The sequence below is a fragment of the Pezoporus flaviventris genome, unplaced genomic scaffold, assembly GCF_033815535.1.
Source record: "Pezoporus flaviventris isolate CSIRO_AGI_PZ_B2104156 unplaced genomic scaffold, CSIRO_AGI_Pfla_v1 ptg000007l, whole genome shotgun sequence".
NCBI classification, from domain to species: Eukaryota; Metazoa; Chordata; class Aves; order Psittaciformes; family Psittacidae; genus Pezoporus; species Pezoporus flaviventris.
In genome coordinates, this window is record NW_026892555.1 from 60,336,590 (window position 1) to 60,348,642 (window position 12,053).

The following is a 12,053-nucleotide window of genomic DNA, read 5'->3' on the forward strand; positions in this document are numbered from 1 at the left end:
CTCCCCCCCCGCCCTTCCGCAATGGTGAGGCCGGTGCGGAGCACAGCCCCGCCGGTACTATTGTCTCCGCGGAGCAAAGTTGGGGCGAGAGGCGCTGCCGGGCCGGGGATATGTTGCCGGGCGGGAGCGGGCACGGAGCCGCGCTTTTGCCCACCGCCGGCCCGGTTCCCACGTAGCTCCGGTGCGAAAGGTGCGGGCTGGAGTTGCCCCCGATGCGTTTCTGTGCGAAACTTTTCCTTTTTTTTTGTGAGGGGGGGGAGAATTCCACTGGTAAAATATTTATGGATCTGTTGAAATGCGCAGAAACAACACAACATTAAAGTCCTCAATCAAGATCAAAGCGGAATACTGTTCAACAGCCACGCTGGGGAAGTTGAAAGACCTCCGAACAAATCAATCTGCCATATGGCTTAAAAAAAAAAAGAAGGAAAAGAAAAAAACCCCGAGCACACCCCCCCCACCCCCCCCGCCTGCCATGTCTGCAAAGTTCGATTCGTGTGTCCCCGCGTGTTCCCAAAGCCCGGTGTAGCCGCGGCCAGCCCGTGTGCCGCTAGCGTGTTCCCCCCGTGCCTGGAAAGCCCAATTTAACGTGCCGAAGCCCGGTACTAGACAGCGAGGGTGTGGAGGAGGCGCTTTTTTTTTTTTTCCTTCTCTTTCTTTGTCTCGTAATGTGTGATGACGTAGAATTGACACGGAGGACTTTTGACGGAGGGTCCGGGTTATCTCCCACCCTTGGGCCGCCGCCCCGGGCCGGATCCCGGACCCCCTTCTCCTTTTCCCTCCCCGGGCACCCCGGGTCCCAGCCTCCCGCCCGGGGCTGCTCCCCGCCAGCCCCGCCTTACACTTGGGACGCAAACTGCTCCGACAAGGGAGACGGAAACAAAATTGGGGCGAGAAGGAGGCGGGGGGAGAGGGGTTTAAACCCTGCCCTTCCCAGTGCTCGTTAGCAGAACCCCGGGAATAAAGGAAAGAAAGGAGGGGGATGGGGGGCAGCGAGTGAAGGGGGAAAGTTGGTAATGAAGGATACACGAATCATAAAATGTAAGCTATGCGTGATTAATGATCTGCACTAATTTGAATAGCAGGCGTGTTAAAGGTCAGTGACAATTGTTGCTGCTTTCAGCATGAATGCCTGAGTGGGATGTATTTGGGACAATCAAATTTAATTCTAATTCACAGGGAAAAAAAAAAAATATCGGACGTGCAGAGCAGCTGGTCAAAACAGAGAGGGGACGCGCTTTAAAAAATGCACTTTGCCTGTCCTTCAAAGGCAGCTCATTACGCCAAGATAGCGCTTTTACACGCCTCAATAGTAAATAATCTATCTGGAATGTCTGGATTTTGTTCCTTCTGCATCAGCATCTTCCCTGCACGCTTTTTCAATCGCGGGCCACATTGTGTTCCCAGTCCCTTGCAGCGTTTTGTGGGAATTCCGAGTTCCCTGACGACGGACTTAACCTGCGAATGGACCGGAGCAGATGCCACCTCCCCCGGCTTGAAGAATTCACCCCAGACGCATGCCCTACAGCACAAAAGTGTAGATTATCTAATCACAGCGCGCGTTGTAGTTTAGCATTTCTTCACACAAAGAGTAAGAAATCCCTTATAAATCAGCATTCCTGGGCAGCATTTAGGACTACAGTATTAAGCTAATAATTTCCATATGGCAAAAATTGACAAGTCAGGGCAATGAAAGGTGCAGGAGACTTCCCAAATCCTCTACCTAAAAAATGTGATTTTTACAACCTACTCCTTTTCCCTCATAGTCTGTATAGGTTCTTTTCCTTAGACAGTAAAACATGAGAATACACAACACAGCACTTGCTTTACTATTTGATAGAGTAATGCTTGAAGTGCTTAATATTTTCCATATTTGCTTCTGCAGGGCCCACTCTTGCACTCCTTGTTCCTGTAAAAAAGCATAGGATGCAGTGGCTACAGGGGTGAAAGGACTGGAGAAGCCATTTCAAACCCAGTAAGTGAGGGGTATTCCATTTTAATGGAAAGGCAATTAAAAATTCAGAAGATGCAGAGACTTTAAAAACAATCAAGTGGTATATTAATTTCACGGAAACTCACTAGCAGAGTTCCTCTGTCCATGTAATTTTAAATAGGAGATTTTCTCAGATTTCTTCTGCTGAGTCCAGCACTTCTGGGTTTCAATAGCAAACCCAGAACAGGGTAAGGATTTATAGACTTATATGGAGATGCAAAATATATTTGCATAGCATCACTGGTGTCGTTAGAAATTTCAGGTAGAGAAGATACTCCTAATTTTCAAGTCGTCAGTAACGTACCATTACCATGGGTGATTAATCTGTTTGCAGACACTGTTTACCCATTTTGTCTTTGCCAGAAATCTTCCAGGCGATGTCCTCCCGTTTCAAATTCTTTAAATTACGGTATTTCGTATGAGAATGTCAGCGATATTAATGGCTCAATACGCGGTTTGCTATTTATAGACTCACATGTATAATAATTCTGGCTAACGAAATACTTGGAGCAGGAAAACATTTATTTACTTTTGCTACGATCTAATAAATTATTTGTTCAGCATTTGGGACCAGGCTTTCTCAAGTTAAGGAAAATGGCATTTTGATGAAAATCTCTGCGATGACTTGTCTGCATAACTTAGCCTTAGGAATGATTGGTGGAAGTTCAGATAAGAAAAGGTTCCCGAGGAATCCCAGCGTGGAATAGTGAGGAAAAAAAGCAGTCTCTCTAAAGGCAAAGCTGAAAGTGTGTATAAATACTTCAAGGCAGGCAAACAAGCCAAGTTTGTATCACGTTGTGTATATATGTGTGTGTGTGTGTATACGTGTCACATCCACAGATACATTCAGTGAAATGTAATCTAGAGGAGTCAGTTGCTTTAGCTTTGGCTGTATGCTTGCTCAGAGTTGCTCAGGTTTTGTGCCGGTTAATACTTCTTGTTGTTATGAATCTGTCTGAAATTTAGAGAATGTGTCTAAATAGTGCTAAACCAGGATGGTTTGTGGCTCTTGATTTTTTTAAGGAATCTGTCTCTCCATCTCAAGACCCAGACTAGCATTTTCCTTGGCGTCTCCCGTCCTATCTGTCTCTCAACGACCTTTTCTAAACACAGACCCTAGCCTTATAGTTAGTTCTCCAGTTCTGCCAATAAACCAGTATATATCTCTTTTAATCTAAACCAGAGAGTTTGCTTTCAAAGTGTGCTTGGGTCAGAGGAAAAAAAGAGCATGCAAAGCCTGACGACAAATAATCCTCTATGAGTCTCTACATTCAAACCCAGACTCTTTCTTGGTGTACTTGGAAGTACAAAGAGCATGTGCAGAACTTGCAGACTGGAAGGCGCACACGGCTCTAATGCCCTTGTACGTCTGCAGATCACTGCACAGAAACATTCCCAGGGATGCTTCTTAACAAGAAACTAACATTTCTGACTCAAATTAAAATGGGCCATTCTAACACTGGTGTGCTTTCAGAGTTTATGTGGGTGGCACAAATTTCACTCAGACCAAATGGTTTCAATCAATACCCAGCATATACTCTTGGCTAAAATAGACCGACTTCTCACACGCTGCAAATATCTTTGCCTCTTCTTTAATCGTGCCCCAGTAGCTGCGCGGTGTCCAGCTGCTTCCAAAGTTTGCGCTATGAAAACACAGCACCACCCAGCAAAGTTTTGCACACTGGTATACTCTGGGTCTGCGTGGACTGAGGTCAAGCTCTTGCACACCATTAATTGAGTCAGGCATAAATCTAGCAAACAGATTTGAAAATACTTTTCCATTCAGAGAGCCGCATGTATTTCAGGACCTGATGAGTCTATTAACATGTAACCGCAATAAGCGACCTGGGCATATCTGATGACAAATTGCATGGGGTGTCATTTTTAAAGAGGATGTGGTCACATCCTCTTTACCTTCTACTCATACAAGTTGTCCCCTTGCTATTAATGGAATTTCTTTAATGATAAAAGATGATCAGTGTTTGTCTCCATCATCTCATTTACGGCATGTAATGAGCTTTTCCTTATGGCAGAAATAATCCGGAGTCCTTTCTTGAAGAATCAACATTTTTAATGTCTTTCATATTTGCCCCTACCATCAACACAGTTGCTAGGATATGGCCTGATTTTGATTTTTGTGCTTTGATCTTCTCAAACCCACTTTTTTTGTTTTAAATCAAATTATTCAACATAGCTTTTACAACGACACTGAGGAAGAGAGCAGAAAAAGTTAATATTGCAAAGTAAGTGCAGCCTTAGTGTACGTGGTTATTTTAGGTTCATTCTAAAGGCTGTATATATTACCAACTTTTCCAGCCCTGGCAGTCAGATTTTCTCACCCATATGTAATTTTATAAACTACATCACGGCTTCACAGCAGGTAGGGAGCCCACAAACCTGTTCTTAATTTCAGTTTAACTGAAAGAATCTCGGCAGCAGCTGGTTTCAGAATAGCTGATACAGACTTCCACAGATGTGGCCCATCATAGGTTCAGAAATAAGAAAGAACTAGGCCACAACCTAGAATTAATTTCAAGAGAGACAAATTCAATAGCGATGCCACTTTTGAGACATTATTTTGTTATTTATTTAAGAGACCTTTGTCAGGGCATATTTCTGTGGCCATGTTGTCTACTGACTGTAGTACTGCAGGACGCTGATTTTCTGGCCGGCCCGACCTGGCTGTTAGCAGGCTGCACTCTCTCAAAGCAAAGAAACAGGCTATTTCTGAGTTTGTGTCGCTTCCCCTCCCCCTCGCCCTTCTTATGTTCCTCCAAGCATAACTGATAGTACTGGAGTGCTTGTGTGCTTTTCTAACTGGACCAGACAAAGAGGTACAATAGCTAAAAATGACCTCTGATGATACAGAGAATGCAGAGCTTGATAAAACTGGGGGAACTGGCTGCTAGCTCTAAAACAGCGTGTTATTTGGTAACGTTTCACAAAAGACTTGAAGTAAAGGAGCACAGAAAAAAATAGTTTCACAAGTGTTAATTTCTGGAGTTTAGTAAGGGAAGGCTTTAAATGATTCCTGTGGCAGCATGGCAAGTAGAGCGATGTAGTTCTGCTGTGTAAAACATATCTCAAAAGTAAAAGCAGAACAAAATAGTCACTTGTTCTTGCTAACAAAATTTCCCTTGACATTCTGGGCAGTGGTCTAAGTGTCTGAATAATCTTGGTTTATATGGTCTTTCAGCTCAGGCATGCGAGGCAAAAGGAACTTCTAAAAGAGAAAATTTACCTGATCTGTACTATTTTAAAGCTCCAGTAGTTAGAGAATTCCAAAGGTCAAAATAGCCATCAATATCACGAGCAACAGAGTAGAAGTAACATGTTTAAGAGGAAGTTAGTTTGTTGGCTGTAACATAATACGTCGTAAGCACTAGGACATGGATCTGCAATGGCGAGCAGCAGAAAAAAGCCAGAAAAACTTGACCAGCATCAGGTATTTATTTTGCTGAAAGCACACAAGAACTTGCAAACAAGAAATAGAGATGCTTTCAAGCCTAAATCTCAGATTGTTTTAGCTTACTGCAGAGATGCTGCAACCTGTACTGAGGTCCATCCACAGAGAACCGTTCACAGGCTGAAGAAAAAGTTTGCCAATGCCTTCTAACCTTTCACTGGGCCAGACAAAAACTCAGGATTCAGAAGCTCCCGAACCCTTTTTTTCACCTTCTGGTTCTCATTCAAATCAGAAATATGTGGCATTAGCTTCTTTTTAGCAGTTAAATCATGAAATACTAGATGAGGGTGGGTAGCCGATATGTTGCTCTGTGTCTGTTACTCCTAAAACTGTGTGTTCCTGCACGCATTTCTGAACTGGCACAGAGTAAAAATGAGTAAAAGTACGATGATTACACATGAAGATGCAGTAGTTTGCAACAGTGTAAGTCATAATAAAGATGTACAATTCTGTGGAAAATTATTTTGAGAATGGGAGCTCTTCCAAAAGCTTCCCACTATTTCTTTCATTGCTGATAGACCATTTTTCTTCCCTGTATAATTTTATGCGAAATTGGCTACTTTTCTAATTTCCCCATTAATCACGCAAAATTCATGACTCCTTTTTCCACATTTGGATCCACAAATCAACCGAGTGAATTCGTTCCATTGAAAGAAAGAGGCTGAAACAAACGCCTGGGATCATTAACATAAAATTAGAGGCATAGAATTATCCTAACTTTTTACAAAAATATAAAAAAATGCAGAAGGCTTCTAGTTTGTTGCTTCCATTGGGTTTAAAAGACAGAAGTGAGTTAGGGAAGTCGTCCTGGTACAGACTCTGGGAGGCATTTGCCTTTTTCCCCTGTTAAACTCCAAAGCTAATAAACCCGGAGCATTCAGTAACAAGTGAGGCACTCATGTCAACAAAGGCCTTACTTAGAGACGGCAAGGTTTTAAGAAACTTCTGTGGCGAGGATTTGAAGATATTTTAGTCATATGCGGTGCACTTTTGCTTCTCTGTTTCATACAGTATAATCCCCTTTGCTCCCTCCCCTCCCTCCCCCTTCCCCGCGTTTTAAAACGAGCACAGAAAAGGCTGAGTGTTAAACTACACTATTCAATTGTCCGGTAAGTACACAAATTCTGTTCAAATCAGAACAAACTTTCAAGTAGACAGAAAGGGCTATTTGGATTTCTATTTTATCCCGGAAACCCTGCTGAACACCAGTGTGGCGGGGAATATAGCCATATCAGGCCAACAAAAGGCTCCTAATGTAGGAGAAGACCTCCTCCCCCCGCCTCAGTGAGGAAGCCGGCTGGCATAGCTTTTGCTATCGGAATTGTTTGCAGAATACCCAGACTAAAGCAGCTCCCTGTGTGGGTGCCTTGTTTGGGAATAAGCAGCACTTTTATTCTAAAACACTCATGTTGCTTCCTAAAGAGCTGAGCAGGCTATTTGGGAGATATTTCTTCATTTTGAATGTTCTTGTGGAGCAATACCTCATCTGGGTTTTTTTCCTTCTATTTACATTTTCATTTGCTTCTCTGACAAAAGCAGAGATGTACTCGTTTAGTAAAGCAGTTATTACATACAGCAGCAACTCTTAGATTCCTTTGGCTGTGCAAAAGATTCCCAAGTACTGTTTTTAGTGCAAAAGATCCCATTAATATCGATGGTGCAAGCGTGCTGTTCATTCCTAGAGGCTTTATATAATAAAAGGGTTACGCTTAATAAAATCAAATGTGGTAGATCTGCTCTTCACATGACCAGTACAACAGTGTTCTCATAATACAAGCTGTACCACTAGTCATACTTTTATTGTTATGAAGTATGCTGCCATATAATATCCCCACATATTCTTACCTAAGACACTAGAACATTTCATGCCAAATCCCTCCATCTAGTAAGGGGTCCAGGATCCTATTTCTTTGGTGGGCCTTGGTGTAATAAACATAATACACTGCAAAATAAGTGTGGTAACAACACTGCCAAAAATGCTCACAGAATTATGCTATGTCCAAGCCAATGCTTTGTCTCTTCAGAGAAGGAGGATGAGTATGAGTGTGTACTGGCAACTCTGGTGTGCCTGCATAGTCACTGAAGCTAAAGTTCCTGTTTGTTTGTTTGTTTTTTTGTTTTACAGAATTAAAGAGAGTTTGTTTTACCATTTGGTGCTTAACTCTCTGAAGGCTCTGCTATGTAGAACTGCATACTTACTTCTGCAGTGCACAGGAGAGACAGCATAAGGCATAAATGGGAAGAAGGGGTCAAGAGACGGTGAAGGGAAGCCAAAAGGCCTCTGGCAGCGCTCTCTTGCTGCGTAAGCCCAAGCACCATTATGATGGTCCCAGTATCATGTCTGTGCAAGGTCAGTGACTGGAAGTTGGTGCAAAACAGCTGAACATGAACCTGAGCTCCCCATACTGCCTTCAGCTGTAAGAAGCAGAGACGTGCTGCTGGTGAGATCTCAGAGGGGAGGTGGGGAGCAACTCTGCTGTGGGACCCAGGATAAAGCTGTCTGGTTTTGCATCCCTGCCCATGCTCAGCATCTGCTCCTGAAGCCTGCTCTGTTCCCACATCTGCCTCTTGCAGGCAGCAGTGTGGCAGAGCATTCACACTACCTCAGCACACTCCCCATTTCATTCACAAGTGCCTCCTCGAGCACTACAAACCATTATCTTTACTTTCAAGAGTTTTCTACCCAGAGTCTGCACCACTCTGCTGTAGGGCAGGCATAGTGGCCATAATCTGGCTGTAAAAAAAGGTGCCGGTGAATGGGTATTTGCATGAATGACCTCATTTTTCACTTGCTCACTAGAACATTTTTAAAAGGAAGTATTTGCTTGGTTAGTAGCCAAGTGTTTTCTTCTCCTTGACAACCAATTGTGTTTGGTCCATATTAAGGGTAAAATTCTCTCCAAAGTTCACTGGTGATTTCCAGACCCTGTAAGATTTGCACACAAGAGATTGACAGCAATATTCTTATTTAATCATTTCCCACCATATTGCAAAAAAATGTGGTTTTGCAGATCCTCCTGACTTCCAAATGCAAAGTGGAAAAGGTCCAAAAAAGGCATTACTTCATCTAATGCCATTTACTTAGCACACATATAATCCTACTGTCATGCTTTATCAAAAGCAAGGGGATGTGTGACTTGTTTGTATAACCTAAAGTTTCTGCTTATCTGGACTCCCATAAGTGCATTCAGCAGCTCCCTCAGATGTACAGTTAATGGGAAATTCTGTGAGTTTTACATTTAAACTTAGAATCATAGAATCATAGAACAGTTTGGGTTGGAAAGGACCTTAAGGTCATCTAGTTCCAATCTCCTTCTATGCGCAGGGACACTTTCCAGTAGACCAGGTTGCTCCAAGCCCCATCCAGCCTGGCCTTGAACACTGCCTTGAACACAGCTTCTCTGCGCAACCTGTGCCAGTGCCTCACCACCCTCACAATAAAAAACGTCTTCCTTACGTCTAACCTGAACTTCCCCTCTTTAAGTTTAAACACATTACCCCTTGTCCTATCACTACAGTCCCTGATCTAACTTAATCAGAGATACGAATGGAAGAATGTAACCATGAAAGCCATTGTAGAGCCCTCCACTCCCTGAATTTTGGGCTCATAAACCCATTAATAAGTTACATTCATCCACGTATTAACACATCTTTGTCACTGCTAATGCAAAATGGGCTTAGAACTCCAACTATTAATCTAAGCTGAATTTCACTCGAAATACTCAATCTTTACCAAGGGTTTGTAAGACTTGTCCCCTTTTCCCCCTGTGCAGCTTGGGTCCCAGTGCAGGGGCAGGCTCGGTCAAAGAGCCCATTGCCAATCAGATGAATGAGGAGAGAAGGAGGATCACACTGCCCAGCAGAGCTGATGTGACTGAGTTGGATCCCAGGTGGTTACTGGCTGGCCATGGTTGCATCTGCACCTACGTGCCTGTGGCACAGCATGTACCATGTTACACTTCACCTGGGCATCGCCTGCAGCCTGCCACAGCATGGGACATCTCTCGCCACAGGCTGCCACATCTGTCCCCTGCATGCAAGGCGCTGTGCTGGGTTTGACCCCTGTTGCAGCCATATATACTGAGTTTAGGGGGGACACTCCACTCACTGGCCACAGAAGCCAGTTCTCTCTGAGTCTCATTTTTTGTAGCTGCAGAATGTGTCAGTACTTCTAGAGAGCTGTGCTCTGCACTGCCATAATGAAATACTCTGAGACCTTCTCTGACCCTGGCAGAGCAAATCATGGAAAAAGTCACGCATGGTACCTGTGCTTGGAATTGTGTTTTGGCATGTTTATCTAATTTAGCACGTAACAAGGGTTATATCTGTTCTGCAATTTCTGCTGAAACTTTTTTGCACCTTCCGTGAGCTGACTGTGCAATGAGAGAGAGGTGGTCACACAGCTAAAAGAGAATAAATACACTGAATAGAGGAGAAAGTCTCCTCCAGATACAAGCCAAAGAGAAACAAACAGGATGTAATAGCAATCCAGTATGGGTTAATTCGGTGTCTCTCAGTACTCCAAGGTGGTAGATCAGGAAAGTGTAAACCGAGAAGTGCCCACTCAGATAAAGCCCTCTAGGATAAAAATAGCCCTGTCAATACAAACTGCATAGGAACCAAGAGATTTAATGGACCAATTGGATTATACTTTGGGGCTCTTTCAGTGAAAAGTTAAACTTCTGTTTGCATTCAGTTTTTGGGAAGTGAATAAACAGTGCCTGAAAGTAAAGGAGGAAAAAAAAAAAAAATCACTCAGCTCTAATTGACACAATTTAATTTTGTAATTAAAAAGAAAGAAAAAAAATGAGTACCATCCAGACACACCTGTGTGCCAAGTTTCAACTTGATGCAACTTGATACAGATGAGATATTAAACCCCAAAGACCAAGTTAACAATGGAAACAGTGACAGACTGCTAACAGTAGTAAGGGGTAGTGGTTGTTATAATAGTAAGTTATATGTTTTTCACAGCATAGTGGGACAGCTGCTAAACCCTGAACCTGCCTGCTGGCTGCCTTTAATTTGCCTGTAGTTTGTTTAGCCAGCACCACTCTAGGAGTAACCCTGTGTTTACTCATTAATCCTGCAAGTCACTTCATGGGGAATTAGAGCAGTAAAGCAGCCAGAATATTTTTAATATCAAGAGCATTTTGCCTTGTTTCTTCATTGTCTTTGTAATTTAAATATCCTGTTGTGCAAGCCTAAAGGCAGGAAGTGAGCTATACAAACCCTTACAATAACAGTATTAGGTTGCAGATAAGCCCATGTGCTCAGTGGTGTCGGCTATTTTTTTTTCCTGGGGTAATATAAGTTTTGCAAATGCTAGAAGAGATTATGTTTTCTCTTAGGAACACATTTAAGATCTTTCAAAATAAGGTTTGTCTGTTACACACACACACAAAAAAAATGACCCTCCCGATAATAAGAAATGACTCTGACCCGTAATGCCAGGCTTTAATTATTTAGCTTGATGCTGTATTTGTGTTTCTGCCGTGAAACCCAAACCTTTTCAGTGGGCAAAGATGTGGTGGTGGGGTAGGTGCCTACCTATCCTCTCTTTCATTTGTTTCCCTCCAGCCCAGCAGTGTTCTAATGCAAATCAAACCCTTGGTGCGTACATAGCTAGCACAGTTATGCTTACACTCCACGCACCTGGCAGTCGGCTTTCCTGCTGAGGCTGCTGCCGAACTCGATCATTTCCTCTCATGGTGATTACACTTGGCTCTCTGCAATAAAAGACAAGAAGAACTTCTGTACAGATGATAAACAGAAACCCTTTATTTTTTCTTTTTATAGCTACACCTGGATTTATGGACCCAAAGAATAAAGCTCTGTTAATGCTAATATTTAGAATTTCACAAATGAATCAAGTCATTTTTGCAAGCCAGATACACAACTAGCGTTCAAATTATAAACAATCCATATAACCTACCAGCGCTGCATTTAACAAAAGTAGGACATGATTTCTGAATCTATTCTCCTTTAATGAGATTATAATCCTGACTGTCCTGTTCTTACTGCGGTCAGAGATAGTACTGTTGTTGCTGAGTGGCTCATGAACAGCAGGCCTGTCTGCTTGCATAACTGATCCTGAATTACACACGGTGACTATCTATGGGTGATATTCTTGAACATGATAAATTGTTTAAATTGTTTGATCGTTGTGTGTGCACAAGCACATTTGCACCCACGTGGCACGTACATGTTTATTTCACATGCACAGCATTAGGTGTAATGAGATCATTACATTTGTGTATATGCACAGCGTGAAAAGGAAAATTGCCTGACGCTCTACCTTTATAAGCCTGTCTTCCTAGACAGCTAGATTTCATTAAAGTTTAGACATTTCTGCTGTCGTTTGCATGCAGTGCCTGATTCAAGTTCAAATTCTAATGAAAATTTCAGCCAAAACTGCTTTCTGAGAGTGAGGTTAACATAAACCAGGTGGGTTTGCCCATCATTAAACATTCTGGACATTCTCTGAGAATTGTTCTAGCACCTCCACAATTTGAAGCCAGAGTCTGAAAAATCTGAAGAGGCTCCCTGTTGCCTTTTGCTATTCTCGTTATACATTTGGCTGTGTTATAAGCC

The 12,053-nt window shown here is 42.8% G+C and overlaps 1 long non-coding RNA gene across 1 annotated transcript; it reads left to right on the forward strand.

The window, feature by feature from the left end:
- The first annotated feature begins 85 nt into the window (after window positions 1–85).
- Window positions 86–7,723, forward strand: LOC133266379 (uncharacterized). Its single transcript, XR_009742352.1, has 3 exons — window positions 86–190; window positions 1,886–1,975; window positions 7,585–7,723. It is a non-coding gene; the product is annotated as an uncharacterized LOC133266379 (long non-coding RNA).
- The last annotated feature ends 4,330 nt before the right edge of the window (window positions 7,724–12,053 follow it).